The 19,496-nt window shown below is 34.3% G+C and overlaps 2 long non-coding RNA genes across 2 annotated transcripts; both read right to left on the reverse strand.

Annotated features, from left to right (window-relative positions):
• Positions 1–8,856: 8,856 nt before the first annotated feature.
• On the reverse strand, positions 8,857–11,888 carry LOC123548013 (uncharacterized). The gene is made up of 3 exons (XR_006685792.1): positions 11,731–11,888; positions 10,951–11,122; positions 8,857–9,108 (listed from the first exon to the last, which is right to left on the reverse strand). It is a non-coding gene; the product is annotated as an uncharacterized LOC123548013 (long non-coding RNA).
• A 4,546-nt stretch (positions 11,889–16,434) lies between these two features.
• On the reverse strand, positions 16,435–19,268 carry LOC123548014 (uncharacterized). The gene is made up of 3 exons (XR_006685793.1): positions 19,131–19,268; positions 18,382–18,559; positions 16,435–16,571 (listed from the first exon to the last, which is right to left on the reverse strand). It is a non-coding gene; the product is annotated as an uncharacterized LOC123548014 (long non-coding RNA).
• Between the last annotated feature and the right edge of the window lie 228 nt (positions 19,269–19,496).

A 19,496-nucleotide genomic window follows, 5' to 3' on the forward strand; every position in this document is an offset into this window, starting at 1 on the left:
GTTAATTTCAACATGAGCTTTATTGATGGAAACGGTCGATGACAGCTCTGTTCTTACAACTGAACATTCTTTTGAAGAACTGGATAATAATCAGAGTCCAGATAACAGCATTAATGATCTGTTCCTTCTGTCAAAAAATGGAAAGCAGATCAAAATCAGTTGTTGCTAGTAGTCTGCTAGCAAACAAATAGGTTTCGAAGACAAGTCACACTATTCTCCCTGGGAATGAAATAGTCCAGCAAACAAAGCGAACACAAATATAAAAAAAAAATGATACGAGGAAGTTTAAGACAGTGAAGTGCTGAAAGTTTAGATATCATTGTAAATATAACAGAGACGTATAAACACTACTAAGCTGAGATCGAATAAGCTATATTCTTCCAAGATTTGCTGTGGTACTATCATTCTTCGTACGCATTAATTTACGTTGGCTATTTTTTAAAATCCTGGTTTGTCCGGGTTTTCACTACTGAAGAATTCATGTACATGTTGTAACAATGGTTTGTCCGAGTTTTCACTTCTGAAAAAATCATGTACGAGTTGTAAGGATAGTATGTCCGAAGTTCTGCTACATCTGTCTAAGTCATGCTGTTTACCCTGAGATGCGTTTTATTCTGTTTCTACGGAATACCTCTGACATTATTGCTTAATGGATATGGTTTATAAACCCTTAGTTTACAACTTACAAAGGGGGAGGGGGCAATCCCAAGATAGCTGACCCGATATATGAAAGTATAGCGATCGTTAAAATTTATGCTTATGAGTTTTATCCGAGCTTTTATGGATTACAATTATCAAAGAGGTTATGGCACTGCAAATTTGTCCAATAGCCCTTTTACATTTAGTACCCACGCTTCTGTCTTTGAATGTGTGATGGTGGACTGCTTTGCTATTAGCTGTTAAATTCCTTTTAAGGGACGGAATGATTTGTAAAAGTGTTGCCTGTCCTGTTTCGTCGTACACTTAAAGATGTTTTCCTTAGTGTGCTCTCTTGGGTAGATATGTTCACAGTTCCGTGGGTTAAGATTTATAGAATAACTGATATTAAAATCAGTATATTTTTGATATTTGGTTTAAAATGTGGTAAACTGTTCCTGTGGCAATTGTTACATGCGAAAGAGATTTACATGGCAGTAGTAATTTCATTTACATTATCTTGTAATATAGGAACATGACTGACGAGTTTTGACGCCGGGGATGCATAAAATCAAATAAATTAAACACATTGGTGCATGATATTGTAGAAAGCATGTTTCTTCTGGTTTTATGAGCTTAAATACTTAAAACAAATAGAGAAGGAAATTAAATAATATACAATAAGAAGTTGTATTTATCCATAACTACAGAATAATAACAATAAAATGTTTATACATACAATTTAATACGGTCCTGCCTTCGACACATAGTTTTGTAATGGCGGTCAATTGTTGAAAGAACTACACTGGCTTCCAGTTAAGGCTAATGTCATGTGAACACATCTATAGATGTGACTTAATTGTATTTTGTACTTTAAACAGGTGGCAATGTTGAGTTCTGCTCATCCCTTGGCTAGATGACGTGGACAGTAGCTTGTATTTTTACCACCGTCCTGGTCAGGCACAATCATATCGAACCTGCAACATTTTCATTTTTGTCGTGATGGACACCCTGCATGTTTTATTTACAAATGCACTCTAAGTGACTGTATTTATACCATATGTCCATATTTGTACTGTTGTGCAAGACGTTGCGGTTCGGACAAGTTATGTGGACGCTTAATAGGCATAAGAAAAAGGCGTATTCTTCCAAACGATCCGAAGTCAGACGCTCTGTGCACGTGCCGGAAGTTTACATTTTTAATTTGATGGTATATATTTTTGTTTGTTTGTTTTGGCTTTAACGCCGTTTTTCAACAGTATTTCAGTCATGTAACGGCGGGCAGTTAACCTAACCAGTGTTCCTGGATTCTATACCAGTACTAACCTGTTCTCCGCAAGTAACTGCCAACTTCCCCACATGAGTTATCAGAGGTGGAGGACGAATGATTTCAGACACAATGTCTTTTATCAAATCGTCCATACGCCCCGCCCGGGGATCGAATAAAATCTGGAAAGTAGATCCCTTGGAAGCACCGAGAACAAAGCAAACAGTGAAAATTTCAGACTCGGTTTGATTGAGTCTGTTCATGAGCAGTAATGGAAAATGCAACACTGCCCACGCCCCCTAGCACCGGCTTAAGCAGTATTCAATCTTCAAATCTAAATGAGTTAAAATCAATGATCCCGAAGGACCAGAAAATATAACAACACTGAGATGAAGTCGGGGCGACATTTTACGGCCGCCACACAGCACTTAACACCCGCTGTTGTGAAGTAAATAAAATCTGGAAAGTAGATTCCGCGGACTCGCGACCCCGCGATCTGTAGACCGACGCTCTCCCTACTGAGCTAAGCGGGCGGGCTTGTATATATCTCATTCGGTATATCGCATGTTACTGTAGAGGGATCGATCCCGATTTTCGACGAAAATCGGTAGGATCGACTCCCTATTATTATTATTATTATTATACCACATTTATATAGCGCTCTTTTCATGCACATGTCCACTTTCAAAAGTGCTGTACTGAATAAATTGCAAACAATACAAACAAATACGCATTCAACACACACAAAGAATGCATTCCACATTTACACGGTGGGGAAACCACGTGACTAAATCGGATAACGTGCACGCAAAAGTGCTAAAAAAAGGCCCGCTTCAGGTATGTTTTTTCACTATAACTTTTTTGATCCGCAATTGTTTTAAACAAGATAACGTGCATAAACCCCGCAATAAAAAGTTCTTTCAGTGGATATATGTAACTTGATGAAACGCCCTCCCGTTTTTAGGTAATCCTTGCCCAACCGATTCGAAAGATGCAAAATATTTTGGTAACGAACACGTCTGTTCACAAGTTACGCATCTAGGACAGATTCTGCAGAGAATTTTCGCTGGAATGTAGGTTAAGAATAAAGCTTGTCATTGTCCAAAGTCCTGTACCAAATATTTTACATGACTATTCATGAATATTGAAGATATCGTAAGACAAAGGGTGCGGTAACGTACACGTTGCGGTTTTCAGGAGGTAACGTACACGCCATTTTTCATCAGAGGGTAACGTACACGTCAAAGACTATTTATCATGCATGTAGAACATCTTTGTCTTTAAATGGCTGAACTGAAAACATTTTGATATTGTTAAAAAAGATGCAGATGCTGGGAATAGGCTGTTTTCCTTTCGATAGGCTATTATATACAGAAATGCTACAGTGAAAATGAGCAGCTGTTGGAATTTTATGGTCTAAACGTGTATGTTATTTTGACATTGTTAGAAGTTTCCATTTTAAATGTCAACTTGTTTTCTTTCCAAATATCAAAAGTCGATTAGGTTTCTAGGAATAAACCATATAGTGTTGTCTGTCAGCGGTGTTTAATTGAATCCATGTGTTCAAATCTTTTTGATGACCCGTTGAACTGTAAACATTTTTTGGTATTGTTAAAAGATGCTGGAATTAGTATAAATCCCGACCGATAACTCGAACGAATAACTTGTTTGATAACCATGATTTTCTTCATTAAAACATTTCAATACAGAAAAGCTGACATATTCTGATAATATAGATCTATAAATGCGTCAATTACATTCAAAGCTTTAAAATAACAGACTCGGTTAAATACCTTAATATGTTTTGATAATGATTTCATTATTTTTATAATTTATTGTACATGTATAAACATTAAAGAGATTATAATTAACTATTAAACTAAACTAAGCCATATTGGATTGCGATTTTATAAAAATGTGAGTATTCTTTTAAACAAGTACAGATAACTTAAACAGTTTTTGTGTCCCTTGCTACAAAGTAGCTGCAACATATAGGGATCACTTTTCCGTCGTCTGTCTGTCCGTCTGCCGACCGACAGGCGTCCGTCACGCTTCTTGTCCGGAACATAACTCAAGAAGTATTAATGGTGCTAATTTGTTACTTCACACAATGATAGAACACAATGGGAGGATGTGCAGTATCGAAGAACCATTACTCTAGGTAGTCCCATTTTTCAATTATAAAAATCCATACAATAATTAAATACAGATGAGTATTGATTTCATAAATATCAAATGGATAATTTGACCTTTCGAGGAAACACAAAGTTACCTTCTTCGCAAGGCCACTCATATCAACCACGCATGTGTACAGTATTTTAACATTATAGTACCAGACCATCATTGGCATAAGTATTCATGTATCTTTAAGCCTTTGATGATATGTGGGAACATTTTAAAAGTGTTTAATGTTATAGAAACAGTACATGGGCGTACCCTGATATTAGGAGCCTGGCCAAAGTTGTTGTGAAATGTTGACGGACTGGAAAACCCACCATCGAATAAAGATTCCCTTGAAATTTAGATTTAAAGGAAACCTTTATTTTTCAAGTTTTATTTTACTCTTGAACAATGTAACCATATGCATTTATGACCCGTCTCCGTTGTGAAGTGGTTAAGGTCGCTTATCTCAAGTCGCTGTAACCTTTTACTGATAGATTGTTATGAATTCGAGCCCCTCGCTAACGATATGCAGCCTGACCGGGACTCAAATCCGGGGCCTTTTGCTTATAAGGCAAAAGCTCTACCGACTGAGCTTACGAGCCACTTACACATTTCCCCAACATTAGTAATTAGATTCGATCTAGCGCATACACCCCTGCAACCATAATTTCAGGACGCCAACGCTAAGGATAAATCATAACATTACAAGCACTGTAAGACTTTCCATGCATTGTTGCCACGTTCAAACGTTATGTGGGAAAGTTGACAGTTGCTTATAGAGAATGGGAGTCTAGTACTTGCTGTGGCATCATTTTAGTCGATTCTTGGTAGAAAAAAAAAACTTAAAGTGTATAGGTTTCTTTAATAATTTATGATTTTAGATCGATTGTATAGTAAAATTCATACACATTATATCGTCCACTCACCATGACTGTTTCCTGGAGTTCTGCCAGTACTCGCGAGGAACGAATGCATTGTGATGGTAGCAGTCAAATACTGCGGACGTAATTCGAACCCTCGGCCTCCGGGCTACAAGTCCAACGCTCTACCCATACATTAGGATCTTAGATTTAGACTGATAAATTAAAAACAGATTTATGAATTGAATATATCCGGACTTACCGATGTCTGGTTAGATGGGCTTTTGAAGAGTAGTTTTTCTCACAACAGTGGTAGGTTCACGCTCCACTGTGTCTCTTCTCGTGCTCTTTAAATTACTTTTTCTCCGAAAAGACTTTCTGCACTCCTGGCACATATATTTATTCTCCATGCTATAAATAGATAATAATTATGATAGTTTTAATGCTGTTACCCTTGGTGCAACAATGATAACTATGTGCGTATTAAATGTTAATACTTATTTTTGTTTGTCTTTGATTTACGTCCTCTTTCAAACGTCATAATCTTATGGTGCGGACAACTAAACTAACCATCGTTACTGGAAAGAACAAGTACTAGGCTTCCATCCCCCGTAAACAACTGTCAACTTTTTCACTCAAAGATACATGGTCGGTTGCGCATATGATATATTTAGAGCAAAATAATTTCAAAATTTTATCATTTTACCTTTTTATGTATAGATATACAAGAAACGTTTAAAGAGCAGTAAACGTATAATTATTTCCAAGTTAGGGTGAGGAATGACGCTGCTCATTTTCACTGTAGCATTTTTGTGTATATACTAACCTATCGAAAGAAAAACAACCTATTCCCAGCATCTGCATCTTTTTTTAACAATATCAAAATGTTTACAGTTCAATCATTTAAAGACAAAGATGTTCTACATGCATGATAAATAGCCTTTGACGTGTACGTTACCCTCTGATGAAAAATGACGTGTACGTTACCTCCTGAAAACCGCAACGTGTACGTTACCGCACCCTTTGTCTTACGATATCTTCAATATTCATGAATAGTCATGTTAAATATTTGGTACAGGACTTTGGACAATGACAAGCTTTATTCCAAACCTACATTCCAGCGAAAATTCTCTGCAGAATCTGTCCTAGATGCGTAACTTGTGAACAGACGTGTTCGTTACCAAAATATTTTGCATCTTTCGAATTGGTTGGGCAAGGATTACCTAAAAACGGGAGGGCGTTTCATCAAGTTACATATATCCGCTGAAAGAGCCTTTTATTGCGGGGTTTATGCACGTTATCTCATTTAAAACAATTACGGATCAAAAAAGTTATAGTGAAAAAACATACCTGAAGCGGGCCTATTTTTAGCACTTTTGCGTGCACGTTATCCGATTTAGTCACGTGGTTTCCCCACCGTGATTTAACAAAAATCATGAATCTTAAACATACAGATAAAACAAGACAAACATACATACATATGTAAAAGTATTTAAATGACCGTAGGATAAAATACTATTCTACGCTGCTTTATGAAATGAAAAAATGTATCGGTCAATTAACGAAATGTTGTACAAAGAAGTGGGTTTTTAGAAAATTTTTGAAATCAGCTAGAGTGTGACCTCTCCTGATCTTGACGGGAAGGGGGTTCCAAAGCTTTGGAGCAGTGAACGAAATGCTGCGATTGCAATACATCATGGTTTTAGCTTTTTGCATAACCAGTGACAGTGTGTCTTCTGACAGGTTTATACACTTCTATCATATCCCTTATAAAGGCAGGGGACTGATTGTGTAAAGCCTTAAAAGTATTGATCGGAACATTGTAAAGTACCCTGTATTTCACTGGCAACCAATGGAGCTCCTTCAGAACCGGAGTTATATGATTGCGAAGGGGTGTCTTTGTGATGACGCAAGCTGCCGTGTTCTGGACATGTTGCAACTTGTTAAGTGTACTGTTTGGAATACCACTTAACGAGGCATTACAGTAGTCTAACCGTGAAGTGACCAGGCTGTTGACAGGGGTCTTTCTGGCATCACTGGTCAGATACCATCTGATGTGACCTATTCTGCGTAGTTGTGCATATAGGTCATAAGGCGACTTTTCAGCTTTGATGGTGGAGTAAGACCCCAGGCACCTCTCCGTGCATTATTTCAATATGGAGGTGCACTGGGTAGAACCAACGACCTTCTGTAAGTCAGCTGGATGGCTTCCTCACGTGAAGAATTCAACGCCCCGAGTGTGGCTCGAACCCACCTCGGTGAGGGGCAAGTGGTCGAAGTCAGGGACCTTAACCATTCTGTCACCTGACAGGACTGTAGTTGTTAGATGTCTTTTGAATTTTGTCGGGATTTATTTGTTTTGTTTTCGCTTTTGTCCTGGCTTCTGAGCGGTGGTAATGCACTGTCTTTTGAAGGTGTTGAAAGTTGTTATGCTTTAATAATATAGCAATTGTCTTGGATTTTATTGACTCCTCCTTTTTAAATCATTGACTGGTGTTTCATAGTTTCCTTTCAGAATACCTTTGCTTTTGTGAATTCTAGGTTTAGTGAACAAATGTGCAATGAAAGGCTGATTTTGTACTTAACTTTACTAGAATACTTTATATATTATTAGCAGTTCGAGTTTATTTTTCATATCTTGTTTTGATATTGGTCCTTTAGTCTTGACTATGACCTGGTCACGTACACTACTTATGTATATGCGTATCTGTAATTTAATTCGCGTTGTTAAATAAATTTGTTTGTTTTGGTAATAAGTGTTCTAAATACTTCCGGTCATAAAAGTGAGGTTGGTTACCCGATAAATTAATACAATCCCCACAGCTTCTCTCTGCATAAAATTCCAAAAAGGTACCTTTGGTATTTTGTCTAGTGTTTATGGCTAGCGATGTGACAAATTAAGTGATGTGTTGGTCGGGCTGTTTTATGGTACTAATGGCCTACTCGGTAAGGCCGTGTGTATGAGGGTTTTGTAATTCATTCTTTTTCTTTACAGGAGTGTTCTGTACATGTTTTCTTTTCTAATTAGATACTGCAACTGTTGAGACACACGCTACGTTAATGTTGTTTCTCTATGTTTTGATTTCAATTCTGTTTCTATATCATCGCAATTTTTATCACTTTTCTGAAACTTTATTTCAGCCATCACCTGCGAAAATGATATATTTAATATTCGTTTTTCTTTGACCAATTAACACTTACATAAGTTTTCTTTAACTGATTGGGATCAGACATATATTTCACGGGATAAAGTAATTCCTAGAATGAGTTGTTTTATATGCAGTCTCGCATTATATTATCTCACTTGGTTGTCATAAATGACATGACAGTGTTTACATTTATAGTTTGTGAAACAGTCACTGACAGCATATGCCTTCTGGCAAATCATCCGAAGTTCTGAAGATTTAGTGATGGTATTTTTTAAGACACAGACTGTTTCTGCCGACCTCCAACTGGCCTTTTGTGTGAATTCAAAATTCACGTTAGTCGTAAATACAACGAAAGAAGAAGGTTACCGTGTTTGAAACATGAAAATAACCCTTTCCTAGGATACTAGGATATTATTCTTTAGCAGCACAAAATATTTTTATTGCACATAGCCGTATCAGAACAAATATACCTTTTAATATAGCATAGACATTTGCTAAACGCGCCTTGATGTATTATTGATCGAATGTTGAAATTATAAATATGATAAACAGGGTAAACGTATATAGCTTTGTATAATATAGACAGACGTAAAATATGTTTTGAAAAACGGCGTTAAACCCAAAACAAACAAAAAATGTTTTGAAAATATTCATAAGAAAAAGAAGACAAATATCGTACATCAAAACTATAACATTTTTCCTTGTCTTCCCATATATGTTTTTCAACATCCGATTTGCAAGAGGATATAGTAATCTAATAATAATAATGACAAAACACATATTTTACATAAATAATTAATGTATTCTGCTATAAAAGCTCACTTGTACAATTTATTGTAGAAACATTTGATTGAAGCATACAGTGACGGAGACTTAGATAATTTCTCGACTTTGATTTTACAGAAATTAATAATGTATTCTGCGATAAAAGCTCATGTATAATTTATTATAGAAAACACTTCATGAAAATATACAATGACGGAGATTTAGACGATTTCTCGACTTGCTGATGTAATTTCTGAATGGCATACTCCTGAAAAAAAGGAAAACACTCTAACTGATAATATCATCAAATGAAACATGTTATGTAACATTCACTAAAGAAGTTATTGCTGTTGGAATGCCAGTGACAGGTTCATAACACATTGAAATAAATCGTTTTAAAACCGATTTTGTTGGAAGTGTTTCTACTACTTGTAATATTTTGTGGGCTTTGCGATCATTGTTCAATTTAATATTTCTGGATAACAGAACTCCGCTTTAACCCTTACCCTGCTAAATTTCTATAATAAACTTGTCCATCTTTAAATTTGGACAGTACCATTCACTGTTAAAAGGAGTGTTTACCAAAACGATACTGACTGAATGGCGAACAGTGCAGATCTTGATCAAACTGCACGGATGATCATGATCTACACTGGTCGCAAAGGCAGAATCAATCGTGTCCAGCATGATAAGGGTTAACAGGTGTGTTCTGTTGCCCTTTGCATTGCCTCTCATGATCAGGCTTATCAAACCGGGTCTGATATTGTTTTGCCTGGTTGCGTTCAATGAATCCAAAGGACACTATTGTACATTTAATTTCAATTAAAATATATATATTTGATTTTTATCTAACAATTTCTTTGTCATGGCGCGAGGTCTTATTGTAAGCTATAATATGTCATGTACAATTAAACATGTGGAAAGATCCTTTGAAAACAAAGGAAGCAATCAAACAACATAAAACCAGATCATGAGTGGTTGTGAGATGTGCAACGCCCCACACGTCCCCTGGCATCGGCTTGAGCGGAATTCTATTATTGTAAAAATGAATGTACTCTATGATCCCAGAGGACCAGAAAATATAAAAGCACCGAGTCCCCAATAAAAGGAGACTTTTCACAGCCGCCACATGACGCTTAAAAACTGTTGTTTTGATAATAAATAAAACCTGTACAAGCCTTTGGTAAAACGAAAACAAAAATGAAAGCAGTAAACAACTACACTTAACCTCAATTATTTGAGTGAATATAAATCTTCGAAAAAAAAAAACATAAATAAAACGTAAGATGTTAAATGTAAACGACATCTTAACGAATTTCTAGATAAACATATTTTCAATATTTTGATACAAAATGTTAATGCATGTTTCAGTTGTCTTTAAAGAAAATTAAAATACTATATAAAACAAGTCAAATTACTGTTAATTAATTTCATCGGAAAAAATCCAACATTTCTTTACAGTAAAAAAGCTGTGTGACTTTTTTGGAATAACCAATAGGTACAAAAAGCGCATGGCAGTTCTTTTCGACACAGTCAGCACTATTAATAATGACTTTTTAAGCGAACTTTTACAATTTATCGATGCCAATTTAAAATGAAAATTCGAGATTTAAATAAAGTTTGTTCTTTATAGCAATGAAATATACACGTTTACTGTCACGATTCTTACTTAAAGCTCTTCACTACCTTAATGATCTTGTGTTTTTCTGTTGACATGAAAATGAAGACTTTAACACTATTGAATTTAAAAAATGCATGAAAGTCCTATGCCTTTAAATAAAATGTGGCTTCTACATTTTTCATTATGACCATAAAATATATCAATTTCCTGTAAAATCTTATTTCCAATATTTCTTTTCTTTTATACATGTCAAAGATTTGAATTTTGATGAACATAATTGAAAATTTTATTGTATCTATTGTTTTTATTACCTCCCTTTATGACGCTAACTGTATGGGTTCATGTGCATTATTAGAAGTAGCGTTTTTCTAACCATGTAATTATGCATAACATCTATTTAAACAGCAGTTTATCCATCCGTTTTAAACATAAAATTTAAAGCCTTATGGAACTTTAGATTAAGGATAGACTTAAATTGACTGAACATACCCGAATTTTAATCCCCTCCAAAAAACATGTAGGGATATCTACCAAAGAGCGCTGAGTAATAATAATACGGATACATGGCAGGATAAAAGACCTGTGAGGCGCTCGGCAAGATCATACACAAAAGTATTGCCGCTATCAGGAAAATTGCAAGCCATAGCGTGGACATCTTTCTCTGAAATATATAAGTCATCATATTTGGTATTAATCAACAAGACTATATCTGGTTGTACACGTAATTATAAATAATAATAGGTAAAATGTGGTATGCAATTATATATCGAAAATACGTAATTGTTAAACAGCAATATACGAAACTATATATGCTAATAAACGTAATGGTACTAGTTAAACATCTCGCCCTGGGAACATTAGAAAATAACGTTCAACACAGAAATTTGTTACCGGTCCATTTGCGACAATAATTAATTGTTTCCGGAGATCTTGCAAAATGAAAGGCACAATATAATCACCAAATTCATGAAATGTGCTAGATTCGCCAGACAAAATGATAGTGACGTCATCAAAAGACGGTTTTCACTGACTTCATGACGTGGGTGTAGTAAAAACGGCTGCACAATATCACTAAGCGGCTTTAGCGCATTCCCTATAGAGTTTTAAGTAATAAATGAACGTCATTTCTTCTGTTGAAAAGAATAAGGATAATGACAATATTTACTACTGTTCAGAATTAAAACTTTGAAAAAGATTAATTCATTCAAAAGAAACTGAGCATTTAGTATAATTACAGGTTTGATACAATATATATTTAAACTTACTTACGTTTCTGAGGTATTTAGTTATCAAGTAGTTCACGACTGTTATTATTTCCAAACTTTTTATGCTCAAACCAATACAACGTTGACGCTTTAAAAATGTGTAGACTATTACACCGGTATATATAGCACAATGCCAGTTGAAAAAAAACAATGTTGTTTATCCAAATTTGTAAATCGAAAACAAATATCGAAGGACAAAAAAGCGTCATTCTTTCAACAACAAAAGACAGTTAAAAGAAAGACGCATCTGTTAAAAGTTAACTATCGTTTATCATGCTCAAAAAATAAAGTAAACATTTTTATTTTTTTCAATTAAATCGATGTTAATGAAAAGCTTTTTGGCAGTACTTATTATTTTTTACTCGTTTTCCTTTTGTTTTATTTCTGTTTTTGTGCCAAGCTTCTGATTGATGCACACCATTTAGATTTTTTTACAATTAAAGATAGAACCAATCCTACAAATTTGTCTTTTTGTCTAGGTATACTGAGCGAGACGATTGTTGTAATAATCAAAACAAATACGTATTTGAAACCGGCCCTTTGAAAATAACATTGAATATATGAGCCGTGCCATGAGAAAACCAACTTAGTGGTTTTGCGACCAGCATGGATCCAGACCAGCCTGTGCATCCGCGCAGTCTGGTCTGGATCCATGCTGTTCGCCTTCAAAGCCTATTGCAATTAGAGAAACTGTTAGCGAACGGCATGGATCCTGACCAGACTGCGCGGATGCGCAGGCTGGTCTGGATCCATGCTGGTCGCCAACCCATTATGTTGGTTTTCTCATGGCACGGCTCATATGTAAACAGTGTCAATAGTTGAAGTTTAAACACGAGAATAACTGAGAATAACTAACTAACTAACTAAATTTCCGTTGTTCAAAAATCCTGTTACATTGGAAGTGTCCCCGTTTTGCTTTTTCAGGGTTGAGTATTCAATATGTTCTAATTGTGTATTGCTGATATTATAATGTTATTTTGTAATGTGTGAATATATAAACTTTAATATTCCCTATAATATATGAATATTTCTTTCCTAACGACGGTTTTTAGATATATAGGCGATTGACTATAATTTATATCACAAGTAATGAATATACATGTGGAACTATTCTCCTCTTAGGCGACCTTATCAGTACATCTACGGCACATATTCTGATAAGCCATCAGACAGCGCAACTGATCAATCCTATTCCTATATTTACATTGATTTATATAGGAAAATGATACAGTTACCATAGAAAATGTCATAAATTACAAATTTCTATTCATTCTATTATACCATCCTGGATATTTCCTTAAAAAACAATTCAAGACCTTTACGAGGGTATATTTTCCTTCAAAATAAGTCAATATTTGGTTGCTTCAAAATTCGTTTGAAAAACGCCTCTCAAATTCAATATACTCTCTATATTGAATTACACGATAACCCTGTTTTACTAAGTATTTTTTGAAGGAAAAGTTAAAGTTAAGATACCATCCCGGATATATTTGGAAAGTCCTCGTCGTGCACATTCTAGATATATATCTTATTATAAAATAAGTTATTTCTTTCTTGCTTCAAAATTCCTTTAAAAACAGAGTTTCAACGCTTTCTGTATATTGACAAAAAACATGCCAAGTTTTACGATAAGATAGAGCCGTATCGGAATAGGAATACATGTATAATTATTTATCCTGTCACTTGCAGTATTTTCGACCCGATATCAGGGTGCCGTATATCTTTCTTGATATACCGTCAGTTGATCATGTGACCAGTGATATACGGTCAGTTGATCATGTGACCTTATGATCGATATTGTTGTCACAAGAAATTTTGCAACGAAACCATCATCATTGTGTTGAAAATGTCCGAACTAAGAAAATGAGTGGTCAAATAATGAGTTTTTATTCAAAAACGAAGATATTGCGATTTTGCCGGTAATCACGTCATTATATAAGTGACGTCATTACGAATATGACGTCATTAAAGCGGTTGTCGCACACTTATTTTTGTAAAATGAATTGCCAAATATCGAAAAATGAAGTAATGACAAGATAAATAGAATAATAGGTTAGTGCCTAAGATGGAGAAAGTTTATTTGGCTCGGCTCCGGACGTTATCAGGTTCGCCTTCGGCTCACCCGATAACCTCCTCCACCTCGCCAGATAAACTTTCTCATCTACGGCACTAACCTATTATTCTCTATTTATCCTACCCTCATATAAGATATAGCACAATATCGGCCTGCCTAATAAACTGAAGTGACCTGTGACAATTTGTAGAATGCCGCAATCTCAAAGTACGAGAGAACATGTACCCAAATGAAAATTATTGATTGTCTTTACGTACAATATAGTTTGAAATATATATTTAAAGTATCTATGATAAAACAGTTGATAAACAGTAAAAAATATGTGGTAATGAATTTTAGTTTCGATTTTATAATATTCTATTACACAAAAGCATTGCCGTATTAAGCTCACTTTTCCCTTGAATGAGAAGGGTTTTTTTTTACACTGGGAAACTTACCTTGTAAGACATCTTTTAATTGAATGATATTACATGAAAAAACCAATGATATACTGCTGTATTTCAGGTTCTCAAGAAAAGTTCTATTTTTTTATATAACGTAAACAACAACAACATTTTGTTTCTAGTAACACTGCGCACCATCATTTGCCTGATTACACTCGGCACTACAGTTTTCGTCTATATATTACGTTTTTCATATTCAAAACACAATAATACGATAAAATACAATTGCATCGACGCAATTATAGGTCATATGGCGAATTTTCAGCTTTGATGTGGGAGGAAGACTCCAGGTACTCCGTGCATTATTTCAATATGGGCGTTTACCTAGGTACTACCCCCGACCCTCCGTAAGCCAGCTAGATGGCTTCCTCACAACAAGAATTCAACGCCCCGAGTGAGGCTCGAATCGGTGAGGGGTAAGTGATTCGAAGTCAGCGACCTTAATCACCCTTCCAAGGAGGCCCAAATCACTGATAAGACTGTAGTTGATTGATGTCTCTTTTGCATTTTGTCGGGATTTATTATTCGCTTTTTCTCCTCCTGCTTCTGAGTGGTGGTAGCGTAGTAGTACTACTGTCTTTTTACAGTTTTCTTGGTAGGAATGAAAGTTGTTATTTATAATAATGTAGCAAATATCCTGCATTTTATTGAATCTTTGACTGGTGCTTCGTAGATTCCTTCTAGAATACCTTTGCTTTTGTAGGGATTGTGCATTCCAAGTTAAGTGAACAAATGTGCAATAAAGGACTGATTGTATACTTAAATATACCAGTATAATTTGTATTTTTACCAGTTCGGAGTAATTTTATTTTTCATATCTTGTTTTAATATCGATACCTTACTCTTAACAATGACCTGGTAACCTGGTGACGTACATTAATTAAATATGATATGCGTATATGTCATTTATTTTGCGTTGTTTAATGAATTGTTTTATTTTGGTAGTATGTGTTTTAAATATTTTCGGCGACAAAAGTGAGATTGGTTACCCATTAAATCCCCATAGCTTTCTGCTGCAGAATATTCAAAAGTCGTGCCTTTGTCGTTTTGTCTCGTGTTTGTGGTGTGCGATGTGACAAATTAAGTTTTATGCGTTTTAGGGTAATGTTGTTTCATGGTTATGATGGCCTACTCAGGAAGGTCTTATGTATGTGGGTTTTGTATTCATCCTTTTTCTTTACAGGAATGTTATGTACACATGTACACAAGCTGTTAAACATGTTGTTGTTTTTTTCTAGTTAGATACAGCAACTATTGTGACATACGGTACGTTACGGTTGTTTCTCTATGCTTTAATTTCAATTATGTTTCTATATCATTGCAATTTTTATCATTTTTCAAAAACTTTATTTCAAATTTTACCTGCGAAAATGATATATTTAATATTCTTATTTCTTTGACCAATTAGCACTGACATAAATTTCTTAAACTGAGTGGGATCAGACATATATTTTGCGGGTTATAATAATTCGTTTAATGTATTGTTTTTAAAATGCGTTTTCCTATGAATGTATCCCTGCATTATCTCACATGGTTATCGTAAATAACATGACAGAGTTTGCATTTATAGTTGTGTTTCAGACACTGAGAGCAAATACTTTCTGGCAACTCAACCAAAGTTCTGAAGATTTATTACTGGCGTTATTGAAGACACAGGCTGATTCTGCCGACATTTGGGTGAATTCAAAATTCTCTTTAGTCATTGTAAATACAGGAAGGAAGATTTTTGAGTTTGAAACATGTTTAATTAAGCTTTAGGATATTAGGTATTTTGAAGCAGAATATTCTTATTGCACATAGCTGTATCAGAACAAATATACATTTTAACATAGTATAAACATTTAATGAACGAGCCTTGATGTATTGTTGATCGAATGTCGAACTTGTACATTACGTCACCTCAACGCAAGAAGTGAATAACTGCATTGACCTAAAGGACTTATTCACTTTTTGCGGCAAGGTGACGATTAGATAAATGGGATAAACGTATGTAGCATTGTATATTGTCAATACATGTGAAATATATTTTGAGAATATCATCAATAACAAATGAAAGACAATATCGTTCATTAGCCATCAAAATAATTACGTTTTTCCTTGTCTTCTTATACCGATTTGCTGTTTATGTTTTTCCATAACCGAATTGCGGGAGGATATATTAAGCTAATAACAAAAATAACAAAATACATAGTTCACATAAATAAATAATGTATTCTTCGATAAAAGTTCATGTATAATTTATTGTAGGAAACATTTCATGAAAATATACAATGACGGAGATTTATATGATTTCTCGACTTGTTGATGTATTTTCTGAATGACATACTCCTGAAATAAAGGAAAAAAACTCTATCTATAATATCGGTTGCAAATGAAACTTTAAACACATATTCAAACTGTTCTTGTTCACTATTCACAAAAAAAGTTATTGCTGTTAGAATGCAAGTAACAGTTTCATAAAACATTGAAATCAATCTTTCCGAAGCCGACTTTGCTTGAAGTGTTTTTACCCATGGCTGTAGTATTTTGTGGGCATTATGATCATGGGTCAATTTTATGTTTCTGGAAAACAGAGTTCCGCCTTTACAGGTGCAAGCGGCCGTTTGTGCTGTTGCCTTTTACATTTCATCTCATGTTCAGACTCAGTCAGACCGAGTCTGATATTGTTTTGCTTGGTTGCATTTAATGCTTCCAAAGGACATTGTTATACATTTAAATTCATTTCAAAAATATTTCTCAATATCTTTGTCATGGCGTTAGTTCGTATTGTAAGCTAAAACATGACATGTTTAACTGAAACTGCTTTATTTGACCTAACGCCTATTTTACGTAAAACATATTCAATGACGTTTTACAAACACATGAAAAAAATACGTCTAAAAGTGAAGACATTTTAAAGATGTACAATGAAATCAGTGAATCTGTGAAAAGACCATTTGGAAACAATGAACGCAACCAAACAACATAATAGCAGACTCGGTTTGACTGTTCATTAGTGGTAATGAAATGTGCAACTCCCCACACGTCCCCTAGCATCGGCTTGAGCTGAATTCTATTATTGTAAAGATGAACGTACTCCATGGTCCCATAGTACCAGAAAATATGATGGCACTGAGTCCAAGTAACGGAAACTTTTCAAAGCCGCCATACGACACTTAAAAACTGTTGTTGTGGTAATTAATACAAGCCTTTGCTAAAACCAAAACAAAATTGAAAACAATAAAGTACACTTTACCTCAATTATTTTAGTAAATATAAATGAAAAAAAAAACAACATAAGATGCTAAAATGCAAACTACTTCTTAAAGGTCCAATACTAAGGAAAGTGAACATTTTAATTTCTTTTAAAAAGCACAGAAACTATTTCATTTTATTGGAAAATGAAAGTTGGTATGTAGAAATTCGAAATAAATCGCAGTATACGACAATTATTTTTCTATGAAGTATGAAGAAAGTTAAAAAGACCTGGGGGGTCATTCTGTCGATTCATTGAAATTTCAACATAATACACATACATTTCTTTGAGTTCCAAAGACCTGTAAATTTTGACCTGCCGATCTTCATTATTTAGTGTCTTGCAGAAGTCTATGCACTGGCTGTGAAAAAAATTGCCAACTCACTTTCCCTTAGTAATGGACCTTTAACAAATTTCTAGAGAAACATATTTTTAATATTTTGATACAAAATGTAAATGCTTGTTTTAGTTGTCTTGAAAGAAAAATATAATACTATTAAAAACAACATCTTAAATAAGTCTTAATTAATCTGTTCCGAAAAAAATCATTTCTTTACAGCCAATTAGCTATGTGACTTTTACTTTGAACAATCAATAGTTATAAAAAAAAGCACACGACTTTTTTTTTCTCGGTATTTAAATTCATTCCTTTTAAACTTGCAATAATGACTTCCCAAGCGAACTTTTACAATTTATTGATGCCAATTTAGAATGAAAAAATCGAGATTCAAATAAAGTGTATTTTTCATAGCAATACAAGATTTACGTTTACTGTCACGTTTTTTACTTAAAAGCTCTTGGATTATGTTGATGATCTTGTGCCTTTCTGTTTATATGAAAATCTGTTTTTTTTTACTTTAGAATTATTTCGTTAAATATCAATCTTAAATTGATTGTACATACCCGAACTTTAATCCGCTCCATAAAACATGTAGGGAAATCTTCTGTAGAGTGATGAGTAATAACTATAATACGGATACATAAAAGGATTATAAAAGAACTGTCCGGCGATCGGCAAAATCATACAACAAAATATTGCTGCTATCAGGAAAATTGCAAGCCATAGTGCGGACATCTTTCTCTGAAAATATAAAATTATCATATTTGGTAATTTACAAAACTATATATGGTTGTATATTGCTGTACACGTAATAATATATGACATATGGCATACAGTTATATATAGAAAAATACGCTATTGTTAAACATTAATATACTAGTGTAGTGTATAATCTCGCCCTGTGAACATTAGAAAATAATGTACAACACAAGAATTTGTTAACTGTCCATGTGCAACACTGTTATTTCCGGAGTTCATGCAAAATGCAAGCACAAATTGGTCACCAAATTCATGAATTGTGCTAGTTCAACAGACAAAACAGTAGTGACGTTATCTAAAGACCGTTTTCCCAAACTTCATGATGAGAGTGTAGTTAAAACAGCTGCACAATATCACGGCGTATCGTGACTTTAGCACATTCTCTTAAAATTTCAAGTACAAAAGGAACCTCATAATATTTAGGGAAAAGAATAAATAGAATGAAAATATTTACTACTGACCAAATACTTAGTAAATAAATCAACTGATTCAAAAGAAACTGAGCATTTAGTTTAATAACGGGTTTGATAAATATATAATTAAACTTACTTACGTTTCTGAGGTATGAGTTGTCAAGCTACACGGCTATTTTTTCAAACTTCTTATGCTCAAACGAATACAACTTTGATGCTTTGAAAGTTTTTAAACTATTATCTCGGTATATATAGACCAAAGTTAATTGACAACAATGGTGTTTATCTAAATTAATTTTGTAAATCGAAAGCGAATATCGAAGGTGAAGAATGCGTCAATCTTTTTACATCAATAGATAGATAAAAGAAAGATGCATCTTTTCAAAGTAAATTATCGTTTATCACGCTCCAAAACTAAAATAAATGAAGTTTTTGTTAAAGTTTGTATGTTTCTTTGTTTTACTTAAATCAATGTTAATAAATAGCATTTTGGCGATACTTTAACA

The sequence above is a fragment of the Mercenaria mercenaria genome, chromosome 9 (genome assembly GCF_021730395.1).
Source record: "Mercenaria mercenaria strain notata chromosome 9, MADL_Memer_1, whole genome shotgun sequence".
NCBI lineage: Eukaryota > Metazoa > Mollusca > Bivalvia > Venerida > Veneridae > Mercenaria > Mercenaria mercenaria.